This window comes from Rattus norvegicus, chromosome X (genome assembly GCF_036323735.1).
Source record: "Rattus norvegicus strain BN/NHsdMcwi chromosome X, GRCr8, whole genome shotgun sequence".
Taxonomy (NCBI): domain Eukaryota; kingdom Metazoa; phylum Chordata; class Mammalia; order Rodentia; family Muridae; genus Rattus; species Rattus norvegicus.
Genome location: NC_086039.1, coordinates 16,475,977 through 16,494,991, shown reverse-complemented (window position 1 = coordinate 16,494,991; position 19,015 = coordinate 16,475,977). Strand labels below are relative to the sequence as shown.

Sequence of the window (19,015 nt, the reverse complement as noted above, 5' to 3'; positions counted from 1 at the left end):
AGCAATTCCACGTGCTTTCTTATTGCAGAATTGAACTGTAAGTGCAGTAATAGTAGTACATTGGTTTTACAAGTAGGCTGCTTCAGTTTTAGATGGGTAGGCTGCGCTTTTCCTTTCCGTTCTTGTGCAGTCATAGATGCATATGGGTCTGGATGATGATATCTGGTCTGGTCTCTGTTGGATGAATGTTTTGTTCCTTGGTTTCTGCTTCCTCCCTGGACTTTAGGAGCGTGTGGTTGCTGTGTGCTGTCTGATAGGATACTTTCTGTGAGCCTATTTCCCTGGCCTGCTTAGCAGGTATGTCGCCAGAGAAAGCTTGCTGGTGTTGGAGGCAAGGATAATGAGATGAGTTTGGGGAAGAATGGTTGGGAGAAAAGGTTTTTGCGATCACTTTGTGTCGTAGTTTGAGTTTCACTACTGTGAACAGACACCATGACTAAGGTAACTCTTACAAGGACAACATTTAATTGGTGGTGGCTTGCAGGTTCAACGATTCAGTCCAATATCACCAAGGCAGGAGCACAGCAGCATCCAGGCATGGTGCAGGAGGAGCTGAGAGTTCTACATCTTCATCTGAAGGCTGATACCATAATGCTGGCTAAAGCTCATACCCACAATGGCACACCTACTCCAACAAGGCCACACCTACAACAGGACCACATTTCCTAATAGTGCCACTCCCTGGGCTGAGCATATGCAAACCATCACAGTTGGGGATAAGGTCAGAGAGGTAAGATACTGCAACAGGTTTTCTGCTACCAATTTGGAGATGAGACTTGGGGACTGAATCTCAGGAACAGTAGAAGAAGTGTGAGTCTGAGAATGGCTTACTCGGTGTCTCAGTTTAATATTTTATGGACTCCTGAGTATATGAATGAATGGGTCTGGTTCTTGTGCCTTCTCTTGAGGCTCTTTTCCTTGTGTTGGTTTGCTTTGTCCAAGTCCAATGTAACAGGCATCGTTTAAGTCACTATATTTTATCTCAACCTCATCAAAAAGAACACTGACACATATGTTCTGAAGTGGACCAGGTTTGTTAAAAACATGGGGGCAATGATAGCACTTTTACAACAGCGAGAAAGTTCTGATACTGATGCAGCTGACAAAAATACTGTTGGACTTAAAGGAAAGTAGGAAGACCTGTGGTTGGTTTTTGTTTTTGTTTTGTTGTTGTTGTTTGTTGTTTGTTTTGTTTTTGTGCTAGAAGTAATTTTACTTTTGTATTTTTATTAAATAGTTTTAATCCTTTTTTATAGTCCAGACTTCATTTCCCTCCTGGTCTTGCCCCCACCCCCAGCCCTCCAAATTCCATACTTCCTCCCTCTCTCCTGTCCCCAAGAGAATGTCCCCACCATGAAACACCCACCACACCACATTATCCCTATGCTTGGGACCTCAAATCTCTCCAGGGTTAGGTGCATCTTCTCTCACTGAGACCATATCAGGCAGTCCTCTGCTGTCTATGTGTCAGGGGCCTCATATCAGTTGGTGTATGCTGCCTGGTTGTTGGCTCAGTGTCTCAAATATCATGGGGGTGCAGGTCAATTGAGATTGCTGGTCCTCCCATAGGGCTGCTCTCCCCTCAGATTGTGCCAGCCTTTCCCCAATTCTACCTATTGAAGGTTAAACTGGAATTACCTTGGAGACTCTGAGACGTAGAGATGCCAGAGGTACTGTATCCCCGCTGAGGAAAGTTGCTAAAAGGGTATGGACCCAGCCCAAGAGACAGAGAAGGGAATTGCACTCAACAAAGCTGAAAGGAGTTGGAGATCTGAAGAGCCCTTTGACAACAGACGTGGAGACGCAGAGTTGGAGTTTGACCTGCTAATTTTTGGTCTTGCTTTGCTGCACTATTTCCTCCTGTTTGGAATAGTGAGGTAAAGGAGGGAAATGGGGAGGTTCAGGGTCAGATGTGGGGAGGGACAAGAGAGACAGCCAGATGGCCATGAGAATGGATGGAAATCTGCAACAGATAAAGGATGGGGGACCTAAGGAGGTGGGGAGTGGGGGTAAAAACACAGGAAGATCAACGGAGTCAGGTAACCTGGACCCTTGGGCTCTCAGAGACTGAACCACCAACCAACCAACATACTCAGGATGAACCTAGGCATCCTGGACACATGTGTAGTACATGTGCAGCTTGGACTTCATGTAGGTCCCAAATGACTGGAGCGGGTCTATCCCAAAGGCTGTTGCCTGTGTGAGTTATGTCCTTCGAGCTGTGCTGCCTTGTGTGGCCTCAGGGGGAGAGAAGGCCTCTAGTCTCCAAGAGACTTGTAGTGCAGGGGCCTCAACCTCCCAGAGGAGAAGGGGAGCAGGAATAGAGGAAAGGACTGTGGGAGAGTGTGACTGGGATGGGGCAGTGAGTGGGATACAAAATGAACAAGAAATAATTAACTCAAAAAGGCTGATTTTATAGCAGTGGCAGTACAAAGAATGTTGGAGATCACTAAATTGCCACGAATACCTACATTACCCCTGCAAATGCATCAGAACTCCTGTTTCCTCAGTTACTGTCCAAATTAATGAAATAAAAAACCAGTTTCACTTTTATTATTGAAAGCCCATTTTAAATCGTATCGAATTATAAAGGCTCCCTGGTTTATTGATGGCATCGAATAGACCTGGCAACCTCACCACTGATCCTGTAATCAAAGAGTCAGTTGAACAGTAGTTGAGGTCATTGATGAGCGGTGTCATTCAAATAAAGCTTTAGGATATGGAATTTGCGTAATGAAATCAAACAACAGAATATTTAGCAAAATAACAATGTGGAGATATTCAGAGAAACTGCTTTATAAAGCATCCAAAAATTTAGTCCAAACGTTGTAGTTTATTAATAGAGTCTATTAAAACCTAAGGCTGTGGCTGGTTTGGGGGGATTGGGAGTGTGCCCAGAACCGGGTAGGGGGCAGGTTGAATGGCTTTCCTGTGGCTGAGGGGTTTCTTGGACTGAAAAGGGCAGGGAAGGAGGATGGGGTGAGCTGGGGGTTGGGGCTGGCGCTAGCCCAAAGAGCCTTGCCTCCTAGTGGGGAAAGCTGTGCTGCTTTTAAGTTTCGGGGTGGGGGGGAGACTGGCTTTGCCACTGCAGCTTCAGCTGCTGGAGCAACTAGCACGCGCATGCGCAGGGAGGGAGTTCCAGCAGGAGCAAGCTGGTGAAGACAGTGCTGCTGTGCACAGGTTGACGGCGGGCAGGAGGGGTTCTGGGTGGAGGACACCGGAGCAAGTGGAGATCCTGAGGAGGTTCATCCAGAGGGTCCAGGTCATGAAGAGTCCTGACCACAATGGGGAGGACACCTTAACCCGGGAATCATGTTGATCACAGATCACAGATCTGTTAAATTGACTTTGAAGACTCCATCCCAAGATTCCGATTACATCGATGCAAATTTTATTAAGGGTGTGTATAGCCAAAAGCATAAGTGCCATCCTAAGGGCCTTTGGCGAATGCAGTCCTAGATTTCTGGAGGATGATATGGGAGTACAATGTTGTGATCTTCGTAATGTCCTGTGGAGAATTTGAGATGGGAAGGGGGAAAAGTGTGAGTACCGTGGCCTTTGTATGGAGAAGATTCTATGACATTTACGCCATTTAAAATGTCTTGTGAAAAGGGACGAGCAAGAACAGACTATCCAATGGTATATTTTTATGTCATTTCAAAATGAATCGGATCGGCTCTATCAGTTTCATCACGTGGACTGGCCAGACCATGATGCTCCTTCACCATGTGATTCTATTCTGGATGTGGTAAGCTAAATGAAGAAATACCGAGAACATGAGGACGGGCCTGCTCGTGTTCATTGCGGTGCAGGCTGTGACCAACAGGTGCGATTTGTGCCATAGATTCCACGTGGAGCTTACTGAAAGCAGGGGGATTCCAGGGGATTTAATGTATTTAATTTACACACAAAGGCACTCTGCAGGACAAACAAGGAGCAGTGTGAACTTGTTCATAGACCTAGTGTCCAACTACCTGATAAACAGCTACAACTGTGTGAAATTTACGGAAAGCAGAAAATCCCCAACGGTAATGAAATTTATCACTGGAAATATGGTTAGTCCCACTGAGAGTGGAAAATAAGATTCTCCTCCTCCAGAGCCACCAAGAACTCCAAGTTGCCCTGTAGAAGGTGATGCCAAGGAAGACGTGCTCGGGCCACCAGAACCTCACCTGGTGGCCCCCATGCTGATGCAGACCTCACCTTCAGCCTTCCCAACTGTCACCCCTGTCAGGCAGGACACTGACAGGTACCACCCAAAGCCACTGCTGCACGTGCATTTATCTTTTGAGATGAAGAAAGTTCTTCGAGAGGGGCCCAAAATTTTGATGGGAACACACTCTTGGATAGGGGACATGAAATGAAAACTAAGTCCACTTCATCTTTTGTAGTTGACAAAACCTCTAAGCCACAGGAGTTCAGTTCAGGTGATGTAAAGGTTGATGATGTGTCTCAGAATTCCTGTGTGGACTGCAGTGCAGCACTCAGACAACACTCCTGCTTCTTCAGAGGAGTCCCAGAAGTACTCACCCTCACACCTCCAGGGCCCGACTGCTTGCCCCTTGATAAGAAGGGACATGTAACAGGGTGAACTCGTGGACCTGAAAATGCCACACCTGTGTCTGACTCAGCCAAAGGCAAAAATCTCCAGATAGTGAGTTCCACGTCAAACCCTATAGCAGAAGAAGCAGTCCACCAACTTAGGGAGCACCACAAACGCTCCCCTTAGTTGAGAGCTCCTCTCAGCTTTACCAACCCTCTCAACAGCAAAAGCCACCATGTCTCCTGCCAGGAGTGCTGAGGGTGCTTGCACTGGGAAAGTATTGCTGGTGTCCAGACAGGAAGTAGCAGGAACTCGGCATTCAGGCGCTGAGAAAGATGCTGTTGTTTGTTAAGTGTCACCTCCTCCCTTATCTGAAAGAACTTCTTAGTCTTTTGTACTAACAGATATGCCTGTAGGATCTGAAAGGCAGGAACTTCCAAATCAGGAGAGGACTGACTCTGAAGGTTTGATAACCTGTGTAAAGGAAATGAGATGCAGATGTTGGTTTTGGTAATCACTGTAGGGAACCTAAAGGGTCAAGAGATCCACGTTAAGCCCCATACCTAAACAGTGTAAAAGCAATATACACTAAACCAATAGCTAACATTAAACTAAGTGGAGAGAAACTTGAAGCAATCCCACTAAAATCAGGTACTAGTCCTATTCCTTACAGAAGCTTTGCAGTTTTATGAGGTCCCATTTGTTCATTCTTGATCTTAGAGCATAAGCCATTGGTGTTTTCTTCAGGAAATTTTCTCCAGTGCCCATGTGATCAAGAGTCTTCCCTATCTTTTCTTCTCTTACTTTGAGTATATCTGCCTTTATTTGAAGGTCTTTGATACACTTGGATTTAAGCTTTGTACAGGATGATAAGAATGGATCGATCTGCATTCTTCTACATGCTGACCTCCAGTTGAACCAGCAACAGTTGTTGAAAATGGTAGCTTTTTTCTCCTGGATGGTTTCAACTCCTTGGTCAAAGATCAAGTGACAATGGTTGTATGGGTTCATTTCTGAGTCTTCAATTCTATTCTAGTGAGCAATCTGCCTGTCTCTGTACCAATACCATACAGTTTTTATAACTGTTGCTCTGCATTATTGCTTGGGGTCAGGAACGGTCATTGCCCCAGAAGTTATTTTACTCTTAAGGATAATTTTAGGTGTCCTGTTTTGTTTTGCTTTTTCTTATTCCAATGAATTTGCCCATTGCTCATTCTAACTCTGTGAAGAATTGAGCTGGAATTTTGATGGGGATTGCATTGAATCTGTAGATTGTTTTTGGCAAAACAGCGATTTTTTACTCTATTAACACTGCCAATACATGAACATGGGCGGTCTTTCCCTCTTCTCAGATCTTCAATATCTTTCTTCAGAGATTTGAAGTTCTTGTCATACATATCTTTCACTTGCTTGGTTAGAGTCCCACCAAGGTATTTTATGTTTTTTGGGACTATTGTGAAGGGTGTCATTTCCCTTATTTCCTTCTCAGCCTGTTTATCCTTTGAATAGAGGAGCGCTACTGAATTGTTTGAGTAAATTTTATACCCAGCCAATTTGCTAACGTTGTTTATCAGTCTTAATAGTTCTCTCGTGGAACTTTTGGGGTCACTTAAGTATACATCTGCAAATAGTGATATTTTGATTTCTTCCCTTCCAGTTTGTATTCTTTTGACCTCCTTTCATTGTCTGATTGCTCTGGCTATGACTTCAAGTACTATACTGAATAAGTAGGGAGAGAGTGGGCTACCTTGTCTACTACCTGATTTTAGTGGGATTGCTTCAAGTTTCTCTCCACTTAGTTTAATGTTAGCTACTGGTTTAGTGTATATTGCTTTTACACTGTTTAGGTATGGGCCTTGAATTCCTGATATTTCCAGGACATTTATCATGAAGGGGTGTTGAATTTCGTCAAATGCTTTCTCAGCATCTAATGAAATTATCATGTGGCTTTTCTCTTTGAGTTTGTTTATATACTGAATTACGTTGATGGATTTCCACATATTGAACCATCCCTGCATCCCTGGGATGAAACCTACTTGATCATGATGGATGATCGTTTTGATGTGTTCTGGGATTCGGTTTGCAAGAATTTTATTGAGTATTTTTGCATAGATATTCATAAGGGAAATTGGTCTGAAGTTCTCTTTCTTCATTGGGTCTTTGCATGGTTTATGTGTAAGTGTAATTGTGGCTTCATAGAAGGAATTGGGTAGTGCTCTGTCTGTTTCTATTTTGTGGAAAAGTTTAGACAGTATTGGTATGAGGTTTTCCATGAATGTCTGATAGAATTCTGCACTAAACCCATATGTTTATAGGCTCTTTTTGTTCAGAGACTTTTAATAAATGCTTCTGGTTCTTTACGAGTTATGGTGATGTTTACATGGTTTATCTGATCCTGAGTTAACTTTGGTACCTCATATATGTCTAGAAGATTGTCTATTTCCTCCAGATTTTCACAGTTTTGTTGAATATAGCCTTTTGTAATAGGATCTGATGATTTTTTGAATTTCTTCTGATTCTGTTGTTATATCTCCCTTTTCATTTCTGATTTTGTTAATTTGCATACACTGTCTGTGACCTCTGCTTAGTCTGAGGAATTATCTATCTTGTTGATTTTTTTCAAAGAACCAGCTCCTGGTTTTGTTGATTCTTTGTATGGTCCACTTTGTTTCTACTTGGTTGATTTCAGCCCTGAGTTTATTTCCTGCCTTCTACTCCTTTGGGCGTATTTGCTTCTTTTTCTTCTTGAGCTTGTAGGTCCGGTGTCAAGCTGCTAATGTATGCTCTTTCCTGTTTCTTTTTGGAGGCAATCGGATCTATGAGTTTTCTTCTTAGCACTTCTTTCATTGTGTCCCATATTTTTGGGTATGTTGTACCTTCATTTTCATTAAATCCTAGAAAGTCTTCAGTTTCTTTATTTCTTCCTAGACCAGGTTATCATTGAATAGAGCTTTGTTCAACTCCGATGTCTATGTGGGCTTTCCGATGTTATTGTTGTTATTGTAGACCAGCCTTAGTCTGTGGTGGTCTGATAGGATGCATGGGATTATATCATTCTTCTTGTTGAGGCCTGTTTTGTGACCGATTTTATGATCAGTTTTTTAGAAGGTACAGTGAGGTACTGAGAAGAAGTATACTCTTTTGTTTTAGGATGAAATGTTCTATAAATATCTGTTAAGTCCATAACTTCTGTTAGTTTCTCTATGTCTCTGTTTAATTTCTGTTTCCATGATCTGTCCATTGATGAGAGTGGGGTGTTGAAATCTCCTACTATTATTGTGTGCAGTGCAGTGTGTGCTTTGAGCTTTAGTAAGGTTTCCATTATGATTGTAGGTGACTTTCTATTTGGAGCCTAGACATTTAGGATTGAGAGTCAATATTGGTGGATGTTTCCTTTGATGAATATGAAGTGTCCTTCATTACCTTTTTTGATAATTTTGGTTGAAAGTCTATTTTATTCGATATTGGAATAGCTACTCCAGCTTGTTTCTTCAGACCATTTGCTTTGAAAGTTGTTTTCCAGCCTTTTACTCTGAAGTAGTGTCCAACTATGTCTCTGAGGTGTGTTTCCAGTATGCAACAAAGTGCTGGGTGCTCCTTGTGTATTCAGTCCATTAGTCTATGTCTTTTTCTTGAGGAATTGAGTCCACTGATTCTAAGAGATATTAAGGAATAATGATTGTCGCTTCCTGTTATTTTTCTATTTAGAGGTGTAATGATGTTTGTGTGTCTCTCTTCTTTTGGTTTAGTTGCAAGGAGATTATTTTCTTGCTTTCTCTAGGGTGTAGTTTCCCTATTTGTGTTGGAGTTTTCCATCCATTATCCATTGTAGGCATGGATTTGTGGAAAGATATTGTGTAAATTTGGTTTTGTCATGGAATAGCTTGGTTTCTCCATCTATGGTAATTGAGAGTTTTGCTGGGTATAGTATCCTGGGCTAGCATTTGTGTTCTGTTAGGGTCTGTATGACATCTGTCCAGGATCTTCTGGCATTCATAGTCTCTGGTGAGAAGTCTGGTGTAACTCCGATATGTCTGCCTTTATATGTTACTTGACCTTTTTCCCTTACTGATTTTAATATTCTTTCTTTGGTTTGTTCATTTGGTGTTTTAACTATTATGTGACAAGAGAAATTACTTTTCTGTTGAATCTATTTGGAGTTCTGTAGGCTTCTTGTATGTTTATGAACCTCTCTGTCTTTAGGTTAGGGAAGTTTTCTTCTATGATTTTGTTGAAGATACTTACTGGTCCTTTGAGTTGGGAGCCTTCACTCTCTTCTATACCTATTAACCTTAGGTTTGATCTTTTCATTGTGTCCTGGATTTCCTGGATATTTTGGGTTAGGAGATTTTTGCATTTTACATTTTCTTTGACTGTCGTGTCAATGTTTCTATGGTATGTTTTTCTTCTGAGATCGTCTCTTCTATCTCTTGTATTTTGTTGGTGATGCTTGTATCTTTGACTCCTGATCTCTTTCCTAGGTTTTCTATCTCCAGGGTTGTCTCCCTTTGTGCTTTCTTTATTGTTTCTATTTCCATTTGTAAATCCTGGTTGGTTTTGTTCATTTCCTTCACCTGTTTGTGTTTTCCCATAATTCCTTAAGCGACTCTGTATGTTGATGCCATTATTTAGGTACACGATAGAATATGGCCTGTCATTCGATGTAGGAAGGATGGGCAGGAGAAATTTTTTAAAGAAGAGGAGGAGATTGGAGTGAGAGAACCAGCCTAGAGAACATGGAGGCAGATGTTAAGATTCCTCTCTGCACATTTACAGGTTGTTATGAATATTCTTAAGGGATTTATATGTACAGGGCTTTGTATGTCTAGGTGGGCAATTACATATTATCAATTGTACCAGAACTTATTGTGTTGTGTGTTCTTTCATGTGGTGACTTAATTGGGTCCAAGAGAGTACATGGTGGTGGCAGGACACTGGGCTGCCACGGAATTGGAATGTGTATGTCTGGCATGGTGGCAAACTGCCTTGGGAACTAGGCTGCTAGAGAGATTGTTGCCAGGGTCAGAGAGTAGCCATCGGCAGTGTGATATGGGATGGAGCAAAGCAAGTGAGATGCTTTGCTGACAGAGATGAAGACATCTACCAGATATCTTGGGACACTGAGTTGTCGAACCTATTGCAGAATAAAAGAATGCCATTTTTATTTTTTATATTTTTATGGCAACAGGATTCTTTAAGGGATTTATGCGTTTCCACTTTAAGGGCTTCTACTCATTTACTTGTGTTGTCCTGCATTTCTTTAAGGGAGTTATTTATGTCCTTCTTAACGTCCTCCACTATCGTCATAAAATGAGATTGTAAATCCAAATCTTGCTTTTCCAGTGAGTTTGGATAACCAGTGTTTGCTTTGGTGGGAGATCTGGGCTCTGATGGTGCCAAGTTGTCTTGGTTTCTGTTGCTTAGGTTCCTGTGCTTGCCTCTTGCCATCAGGTTGTCTCTGGTGTTAGCTTGTCTTGTTTTCTCTGACAGTGGCTTGATCCTCCTGTAGGCCTGTATGTCAACACTCCTGTACACAAGTTTTCCTTTAGGTGGATCTGGGAACAGAGAGCTGTTCCTGGGTTTGTGTGACCTGGAGACACAGTTAGATTGCTTGGTACAGAAGAATTGGTCTTACCTCTGCTTTCAGGTGTGTAGGTGCTCCTGGTGACTGGATTTCAGCTCTTGGGGTATGCAGAAACCCCAAGGGTACTGCCCCTGACTACTCCTAGGTCCCAGTGCCCAGAGAGCACAGATTTCAGTAGGTATTTCCTCTTGGGTCAGGAATGTGGGCAGAAAATAGTTGTCTCCCCAGAAGTCTCAGGATTTTCTGCATGTCTGAGTGTCCAACTCTCTCCACAGATGAGATTTGGGTGGGATAGATTCAGTCCAGTTCCGGGTGCAAGAAGAAACCAGCCACTTCCTGCTGCTGACTGCTCCTATATTCCTATATCCAGAGGCAGGATGCAGTTTCCTCTTGTCCATGAATGTGAGGGTAAGTAGGCAAAAGTGGTGGTCTGCCCTGAGGTCTCAGGATTGTCTGTACTTCTGGGTATTCAGCTCCCTCCCCCACAGAATTTGGGTGCAGAGACCTGTGGGATAGGAACAGATCAGGTCTGGCACAGCCAGAAACCAGAAGTACCCTGTCCCCGAGGACTTCTGCTTTTGTGTATCCTGAAGTCGCCAGGTAGGTATGTTGGAGCAGAAAAGTTGGTCTTACCTCTGTTCTCAGGTGTGTAGGCACTCCTGTCAACTGGCTTTCAGCTCTCAGCACAGGCAGAAACCCGAAGGTTCCTGCTCTTGAATGCCCCTAGGTCCCTGTGACCAGAGGGCACTGATGGCACTAGACAATTTTGTCTTGGGTCAGCGATATGGGCAGAGGATAGCCTGCTCTGAATTCACGGGAGTGTCTGAATTTCTGAGGGTCCATCACTCTCCCCAATTATTTCGTAACTTCAAGTATTATTGCCCTAATGTGTGTCAACCTGATATAAGCTGCTTGTAGACCTGTTAATATAGTCATACTTTTATGATAAATTTAGATAAGGGACTGCTCTTTTACTGTTTATCATGTATGTATGTATAACTTTGTATATTTGCGGGGCAAGTAGATATATAATTTCAGAAAGTTGAAGTCCTAAAAATATTATTAACAGAAGATGTAAGAATTTCTGCATGTTCTAATTCATTGTGTATCTTACTTGTAAACTATTTGCCCTGAAGATTTAGAAAAAAGTTTCTGAATTTTATTTGTTTTAGCTTGATTAACACACCTTAATGAGAACGATTTCTTCAGGAATTGCATCTGCGAACTGAAGCAGTGTGGCCTCAGGACTTTGCTACCTGCTCCACAGGCTTTTGAGGTCATTGCATTACCAACTCTCCAGTGCCCTTGAAGCACGGGCTGGACATGGCCTCTTCTGTGTGATGTCCCTGTGGCAGCTTAATGGACTGCATGTGGGCCAGAACCTGAAGGGACGGACCGGATAAACAGTTCTCTGCACCCAAATCCCGTGGGAGGGAGAGCTAAACCTTCAGAGAGGCAGACACGCCTGGGAAACCAGAAGAGTCTACACTCGGGCCACATCTCTGACTCCAGAGGAAAGCACCAAACGCCATCTGGAACCCTGGTGCACGGAAGCTCCCAGAAAGGGCAGTGCAGATCTTCCTGGTTGCTGCCGCCACGGAGAGCTCATAATCAACACCCCATGAGCAAACTTGAGCCTCGGGACCGCAGGTAAGAACAACTTTTCTGCTGCAAGCAACCTGCCTGGTGAACTCAAGACACAGGCCCACAGGAACAACTGAAGACCTATAGATAGGAAAGACTACACGCCCGAAAGCAGAACACTCTGTCCCCATAACTGGCTGAAAGAAAACAGGAAAACAGGTCTACAGCACTCCTGACACACAGGCATTTATAGGACAGTCTAGACACTGTCAGAAATAGCAGAACAAAGTACCACTAGAGATAATCTGATGGCGAGAAGTAAGCGCAGGAACCCAAGCAACAGAAACCAAGACTACATGGCATCATCGGAGCCCAATTCTCCCACCAAAGCAAACACGGAATATCCAAACACACCAGAAAAGCAAGATCTAGTTTCAAAATCATATTTGATCATGATGCTGGAGGACTTCAAGAAAGACATGAAGAACTCCCTTAGAGAAACACAGGAAAATATAAATAAACAAGTAGAAGCCCACAGAGAGGAATCGCAAAAATCCCTGAAAGAATTCCAGGAAAACGCAATCAAACAACTGAAGGAATTAAAAATAGAAATAGAAGCAATCAAGAAAGAACACATGGAAACAACCCTGGATATAGAAAACCAAAGGAAGAGACAAGGAGCCGTAGATACAAGCATCACCAACAGAATACAAGAGATGGAAGAGAGAATCTCAGGAGCAGAAGATTCCATAGAAATCATCAACTCTACAGTCAAAGATAATGTAAAGCGGAAAAAGCTACTGGTCCAAAACATACAGGAAATCCAGAACTCAATGAGAAGGCCAAACCTAAGGATAATATGTATAGAAGAGAGTGAAGACTCCCAGCTCAAAGGACCAGTAAATATCTTCAACAAAATCATAGAAGAAAACTTCCCTAACCTAAAAAAAGAGATACCCATAGGCATACAAGAAGCTTACAGAACTCCAAATAGATTGAACCAGAAAAGAAACACCTCCAGACACATAATAGTCAAAACACAAAATGCACAAAATAAGGAAAGAATATTAAAAGCAGTAAGGGAAAAAGGTCAAGTAACATATAAAAGCAAACCTATCAGGATCATACCAGACTTTTCGCCACAGACTATGAAAGCCAGAAGATCCTGGACAGATGTCATACAGAGCCTAAGAGAACACAAATGCCAGCCCAGGTTACTGTATCCTGCAAAACTCTCAATTAACATAGATGGAGAAACCAAGATATTCCATGACAAAACCAAATTTACACAATATCTTTCTACAAATCCAGCACTACAAAGGATAATAAATGGTAAAGCCAAACATAAGGAGGCAAGCTACACCCTAGAAAAAGCAAGAAACTAATCGTCTTGGGAACAAAACAAAGAAAAGAAAAGCACACAAACATAACCTCACATCCAAATATGAATATAACAGGAAGCAATAATCACTATTCCTTAATCTCTCTCAACATCAATGGCCTCAACTCCCCAAAAAAAAGACATACATTAACAAACCTGATACACAACGAGGACCTGCATTCTGCTGCCTACAGGAAACACACCTCAGAGACAAAGACAGACACTACCTCAGAGTTAAAGGCTGGAAATCAACTTTCCAAGCAAATGGTCGGAAGAAGCAAGCTGGAGTAGCCATTCAAATATCAAATAAAATCAATTTCCAACTAAACGTCATCAAAAATATAAGGAAGGACACTTCATATTCATCAAAGGAAAAGTCCACCAAGATGAGCTCTCAATCTTAAATATCTATGCCCCAAATAAAAGGGCACCTACATACATAAAAGAAACCTTACTACAGTTCAAAACACACATTGCACCTCACACAATAATAGTAGGAGATTTCAACACCCCACTCTCATCAATGAACAGATCATGGAAACAGAAAATAAACAGAGATGTAGACACACTAAGAGAAGTCATGAGCCAAATGGACTTAACAGATATTTATAAAACATTCTATCCTTAAGCAAAAGGATATACCTTCTTCTCAGCTCCTCATGGTACTTTCTCCAAAATTGACCATATAATTGGTCAAAAAACAGGCCTCAACAAATACAGAATGATAGAAATAATCCCATGCATCCTATCAGACCACCACAGGCTAAAGCTGGTCTTCAATAACAATAAGGGAAGAACGCCCTCATATACATGGAAGATGAACAATGCTCTACTCAATGATAAACTGGTCAAGGAAGAAATAAAGAAAGAAATTAAAGACTTCTTAGAATTTAATGAAAATGAAGGTACAACATTCCCAAACTTATGGGACACAATGAAAGCTGTGCTAAGAGGAAAACTCATAGCGCTGAGTGCCTGCAGAAAGAAACAGGAGAGAGCGTATGTCAGCAGCTTGACAGCACACCTAAAAGCTCTAGAACAAAAAGAAGCAAATTCACCCAGGAGGAGTAGAAGGCAGGAAATAATCAAACTCAGAGCTGAAATCAACCAAGTAGAAACAAAAAGGGCCATAGAAAGAATCAACAGAACCAAAAGTTGGTTCTTTGAGAAAATCAACAAGATAGATAAACCCTTAGTCAGACTAACAAGAGGACACAGAGAGTGTTTCCAAATTAACAAAATCAGAAATGAAAAGGGAGACATAACTACAGATTCAGAGGAAATTCAAAAATCATCAGATCTTACTATAAAAGCCTATATTCAACAAAACTTGAAAATCTGCAGGAAATGGACAATTTCCTAGACAGATACCAGGACCCGAAGTTAAATCAGGAACAGATAAACCAGTTAAACAACCCCATAATTCCTAAGGAAATAGAAGCAGTCATTACAGGTCTCCCAACCAAAAAGAGCCCAGGTCCAGACAGGTTTAGTGCAGAATTCTATCAGACCTTCATAGAAGACCTCATACCAATATTATCCAAACTATTCCACAAAATTGAAACAGATGGATCACTACCGAATTCCTTCTATGAAGCCACAATTACTCTTATACCTAAACCACACAAAGAGTCAACAAAGAAAGAGAACTTCAGACCAATTTCCCTTATGAATATTGATGCAAACATACTCAACAAAATTCTGGCAAACCGAATCCAAGAGCACATCAAAACAATCATCCACCATGATCAAGTAGGCTTCATCCCAGGCATGCAGGGATGGTTTAATATACGGAAAACCATCAACGTGATCCATTATATAAACAAACTGAAAGAACAAAACCACATGATCATTTCATTAGATGCTGAGAAAGCGTTTGACAAAATTCAACACCCCTTCATGATAAAAGTCCTGGAAAGAGGGGTTGGAGATTTAGCTCAGTGGTAGAGCGCTTGCCTAGGAAGCACAAGGCCCTGGGTTCGGTCCCCAGCTCTGAAAAAAAGAACCAAAAATAAAAAGTCCTGGAAAGAATAGGAATTCAAGGCCCATACCTAAACATAGTAAAAGCCATATACAGCAAACCAGTTGCTAACATTAAACTAAATGGAGAGAAACTTGAAACAATCCCACTAAAATCAGGGAATAAACAAGGCTGCCCACTATCTCCCTACTTATTCAATATAGTTCTTGAAGTTCTAGCCAGAGCAATCAGACAACAAAAGGAGATCAAGGGGATTCAGATTGGTAAAGAAGAAGTCAAAATATCACTATTTGCAGATGATATGATAGTATATTTAAGTGATCCCAAAAGTTCCACCAGATAAATATTAAAGCTGATAAACAACTTCGGCAAAGTGGCTGGGTATAAAATTAACTCAAATAAATCAGTAGCCTTCCTCTACACAAAAGAGAAAAATCCGAGAAAGAAATTAGGGAAATGACCCCATTCATAATATACCCAAACAATATAAAGTACCTCGGTGTGACTTTAACCAACCAAGTAAAAGGTCTGTACAATAAGAACTTCTAGATTCTGAAGAAAGAAATTGAAGAAGACCTCAGAAGATGGAAAGATCTCCCATGCTCATGGATTGGCAGGATTAATATAGTAAAAATGGCCATTTTACCAAAAGCAATCTACAGATTCAATGCAATCCCCATCAAAATACCAATCCAATTCTTCAAAGAGTTAGACAGAACGATTTGCAAATTCATCTGGAATAACAAAAAACCCAGGATAGCTAAAACTATCCTCAACAATAAAAGGACTTCAGGGGGAATCACTATCCCTGAACTCAACCAATATTACAGAGCAATAGTGATAAAAACTGCATGGTATTCATACAGAGACAGACAGATAGACCAATGGAACAGAATTCAAGACCCAGAAATGAACCTACACACCTATGGTCACTTGATTTTTGACAAAGGAGCCAAAACCATCAAATGGAAAAAAGATAGCATTTTCAGCAAATGGTGCTGGTTCAACTGGAGGTCAACATGTTAGAAGAATGCAGATCGTTCCATGCCTATCACCCTGTACAAAACTAAAGTCCAAGTGGATCAAGGACCTCCACATCAAACCAGATACACTCAAACTAATAGAAGAAAAATTAGGGCAGCATTACGAACACATGGGCACTGGAAAAAATTTCCTGAACAAAACACCAATGGCTTATGCTCTAAGATCAAGAATCGACAAATGGGATCTCATAAAACTACAAAGCTTCTGTATAGCAAAGGACACTGTGGTTAGGACAAAATGGCAAGCAACAGATTTGGAAAAGATCTTTACCAATCCTACAACAGATAGAGGCCTTATATCCAAAATATACAAAGAACTCAAGAAGTTAGACCACAGGGAGACAAATAACCCTATTAAAAATGGGGTTCAGAACTAAACAAAGAATTCACAGCTGAGGAATGCCAAATGGCTGAGAAACACCTAAAGAAATGTCCAACATCTTTAGTCATAAGGGAAATGCAAATCAAAACAACCCTGAGATTTCACCTCACACCAGTGAGAATGGCTAAGATCAAAAACTCAGGTGACAGCAGATGCTGGAGAGGATGTGGAGAAAGAGGAACACTCCTCCATTGTTGGTGGGATTGCAGACTGGTGCAACCATTCTGGAAATCAGTCTGGAGGTTCCTCAGAAAATTGGACATTGAACTGCCTGAGGATCCAGCTATACCTCTCTTGGGCATATACCCAAAAGATGCCCCAACATATAAAAAACACACGTGCTCCATTATGTTCATAGCAGCCTTATTTATAATAGCCAGAAGCTGGAAAGAACCCAGATGCCCTTCAACAGAGGAATGGATACAGAAAATGTGGTACACCTACACAATGGAATATTACTCAGCTATCAAAAACGATGCCTTTATGAAATTCGTAGGCAAATGGTTGGAACTGGAAAATATCAGCCTGAGTGAGGTAACCCAATCACAGAAAAACACTTATGGTATGCACTCATTGATAAGTGGCTATTAGCCCAAATGCTTGAATTACCCTAGATGCCTAGAACAAATGAAACTCAAGACGGATGATCAAAATGTGAATGCTTCACTCCTTCTTTAAAAGGGGGAACAAGAATACCCTTGGCAGGGAAGAGAGAGGCAAAGATTAAAACAGAGACTGAAGTATCACCCATTCAGAGCCTGCCCCACATGTGGCCCATACATATACAGCCATCCAATTAGACAAGATGGATGAAGCAAAGAAGTGCAGGCCGACAGGAGCCGGATGTAGATCGCTCCTGAGAGACACAGCCAGAATACAGCAAATACAGAGGCGAATGCCAGCAGCAAACCACTGAACTGAGAATAGGACCCCTGTTGAAGGAATCAGAGAAAGAACTGGAAGAGCTTGAAGGGGCTCGAGACCCCTTATGAACAACAATGCCAAGCAACTAGAGCTTCCAGGGATTAAGCCACTACCTAAAGACTACACATGGACTGACCCTGTACTCTGACCTCATAGGTAGCAATGAATATCCTAGTAAGGGCACCAGTGGAAGGGGAAGCCCTTGGTCCTGCTAAGACTGAACCAGCAGTGAACGTGATTGTTGCGGGAAGGGCGACAAGGGGGGAGGGTGGGGAGGGAAACACCAATACAGAAGGGGAGGGGGAGGGATTAGGGGAATGTTTGACCGGAAAGGGAATAACATTCGAAATGTAAATAAGAAATACTCAAGTTAATAAAAAAAAAGGGACTGGATGTGTATCAAGTGTTTAAACATTTTGGGCTTTCCATTCACTGACGAGATGTTCTTGTGAATTTGAGGGCTGTGTGCCTTCTGAAATCCGAGAATCTTCACTGAATCTTTTTCCCAGTATGGACACGTCTTTGTGCTTCTTATTTTTGTAACAATGTGCAGTTTATGGGGGTTCTGGTGTCTCACGGTATTTTTCATGATCTTGAGGTCTAGGCTGAAATATTTTGTCTGGAATTTTTGATCTGGTAAATTTGAGACGAATCCCCTCAGTACCGATGAGAGATTCTGTGCCTTTCTTCACGGTCCATAGTTTGCCTGGAGGACTCTAGAATACTGAACACCTAACCTAGCCATAGGTGTGGTAAGTCTCTTCAGAGGCGGCGACTGCTGTGTCCACTCCGAATGTCCCCGCAGCCGGCAGTTTCTGAATTTTAAACTAGCTGACATCATGTAGCCAGCATTGCAGTTATTTGGGGATCAGAGATTACTATGATAATACAATTTATAAAGTGTAATTAAACAGTTTTTTATATATATATATAATAATTGCTCATTCTAATGTTTCTTTTTCTTTTTTTTTGGTGCTTTTTTTTGGAGCTGGGGACCGAACCCAGGGCCTTGTGCTTCCTAGGCAAGCGCTCTACCACTGAGCTAAATCCCCAACCCGTCTAATGGTTCTTGTTTTCAACTAGTCATGGACATTCAGTAAGTGCTTTGGAACAATAATGAAATCTCTTAGCTCGTGTGTGTGTGTGTCTTACTTTAAAATTTGAATTCCACTGGGATTAGACGTTTATTGGAATATATGTATGTTTCAGGATATTTGATCTGCCATTCGTAAAACATTTTTAGACTGAAAACACACACACAAACAAAAAAACCCCTACAGTGTAGGTTTACCACTGCCCAGTTCGCTCAGCTCCTTGTGCAATCAGCAACGCTGATCCGCCTCCTCCAAAAGCCCTGGCACTGAAGTGATGTCATCATTGGGGGCCAGCAATCATATCTGTTGATGCCCCGCCTTCTACAATGCCTGGGGTGAAAAGATGTCATCATTAGAAGCCAACAGTCATTTCTGTCGGTTCCCCTTCCCACTCTGAAGCCCTTGGGCAGAAAAAGGTGTCGCGATTGGGTGCCAAAACTCATTTCCATGATGACCGGGCCCCTCCCATAACCTCTGGCGCTGAATTGCTGTCATCATT

The 19,015-nt window shown here is 41.9% G+C and overlaps 2 pseudogenes; one reads left to right on the top strand and one right to left on the bottom strand.

Moving 5' to 3' along the window:
* The first annotated feature begins 3,226 nt into the window (after window positions 1-3,226).
* On the top strand, window positions 3,227-4,729 carry Ptpn12-ps1 (protein tyrosine phosphatase, non-receptor type 12, pseudogene 1; annotated as a pseudogene).
* A 6,639-nt stretch (window positions 4,730-11,368) lies between these two features.
* Window positions 11,369-18,965, bottom strand: Mrpl30-ps5 (mitochondrial ribosomal protein L30, pseudogene 5; annotated as a pseudogene).
* Between the last annotated feature and the right edge of the window lie 50 nt (window positions 18,966-19,015).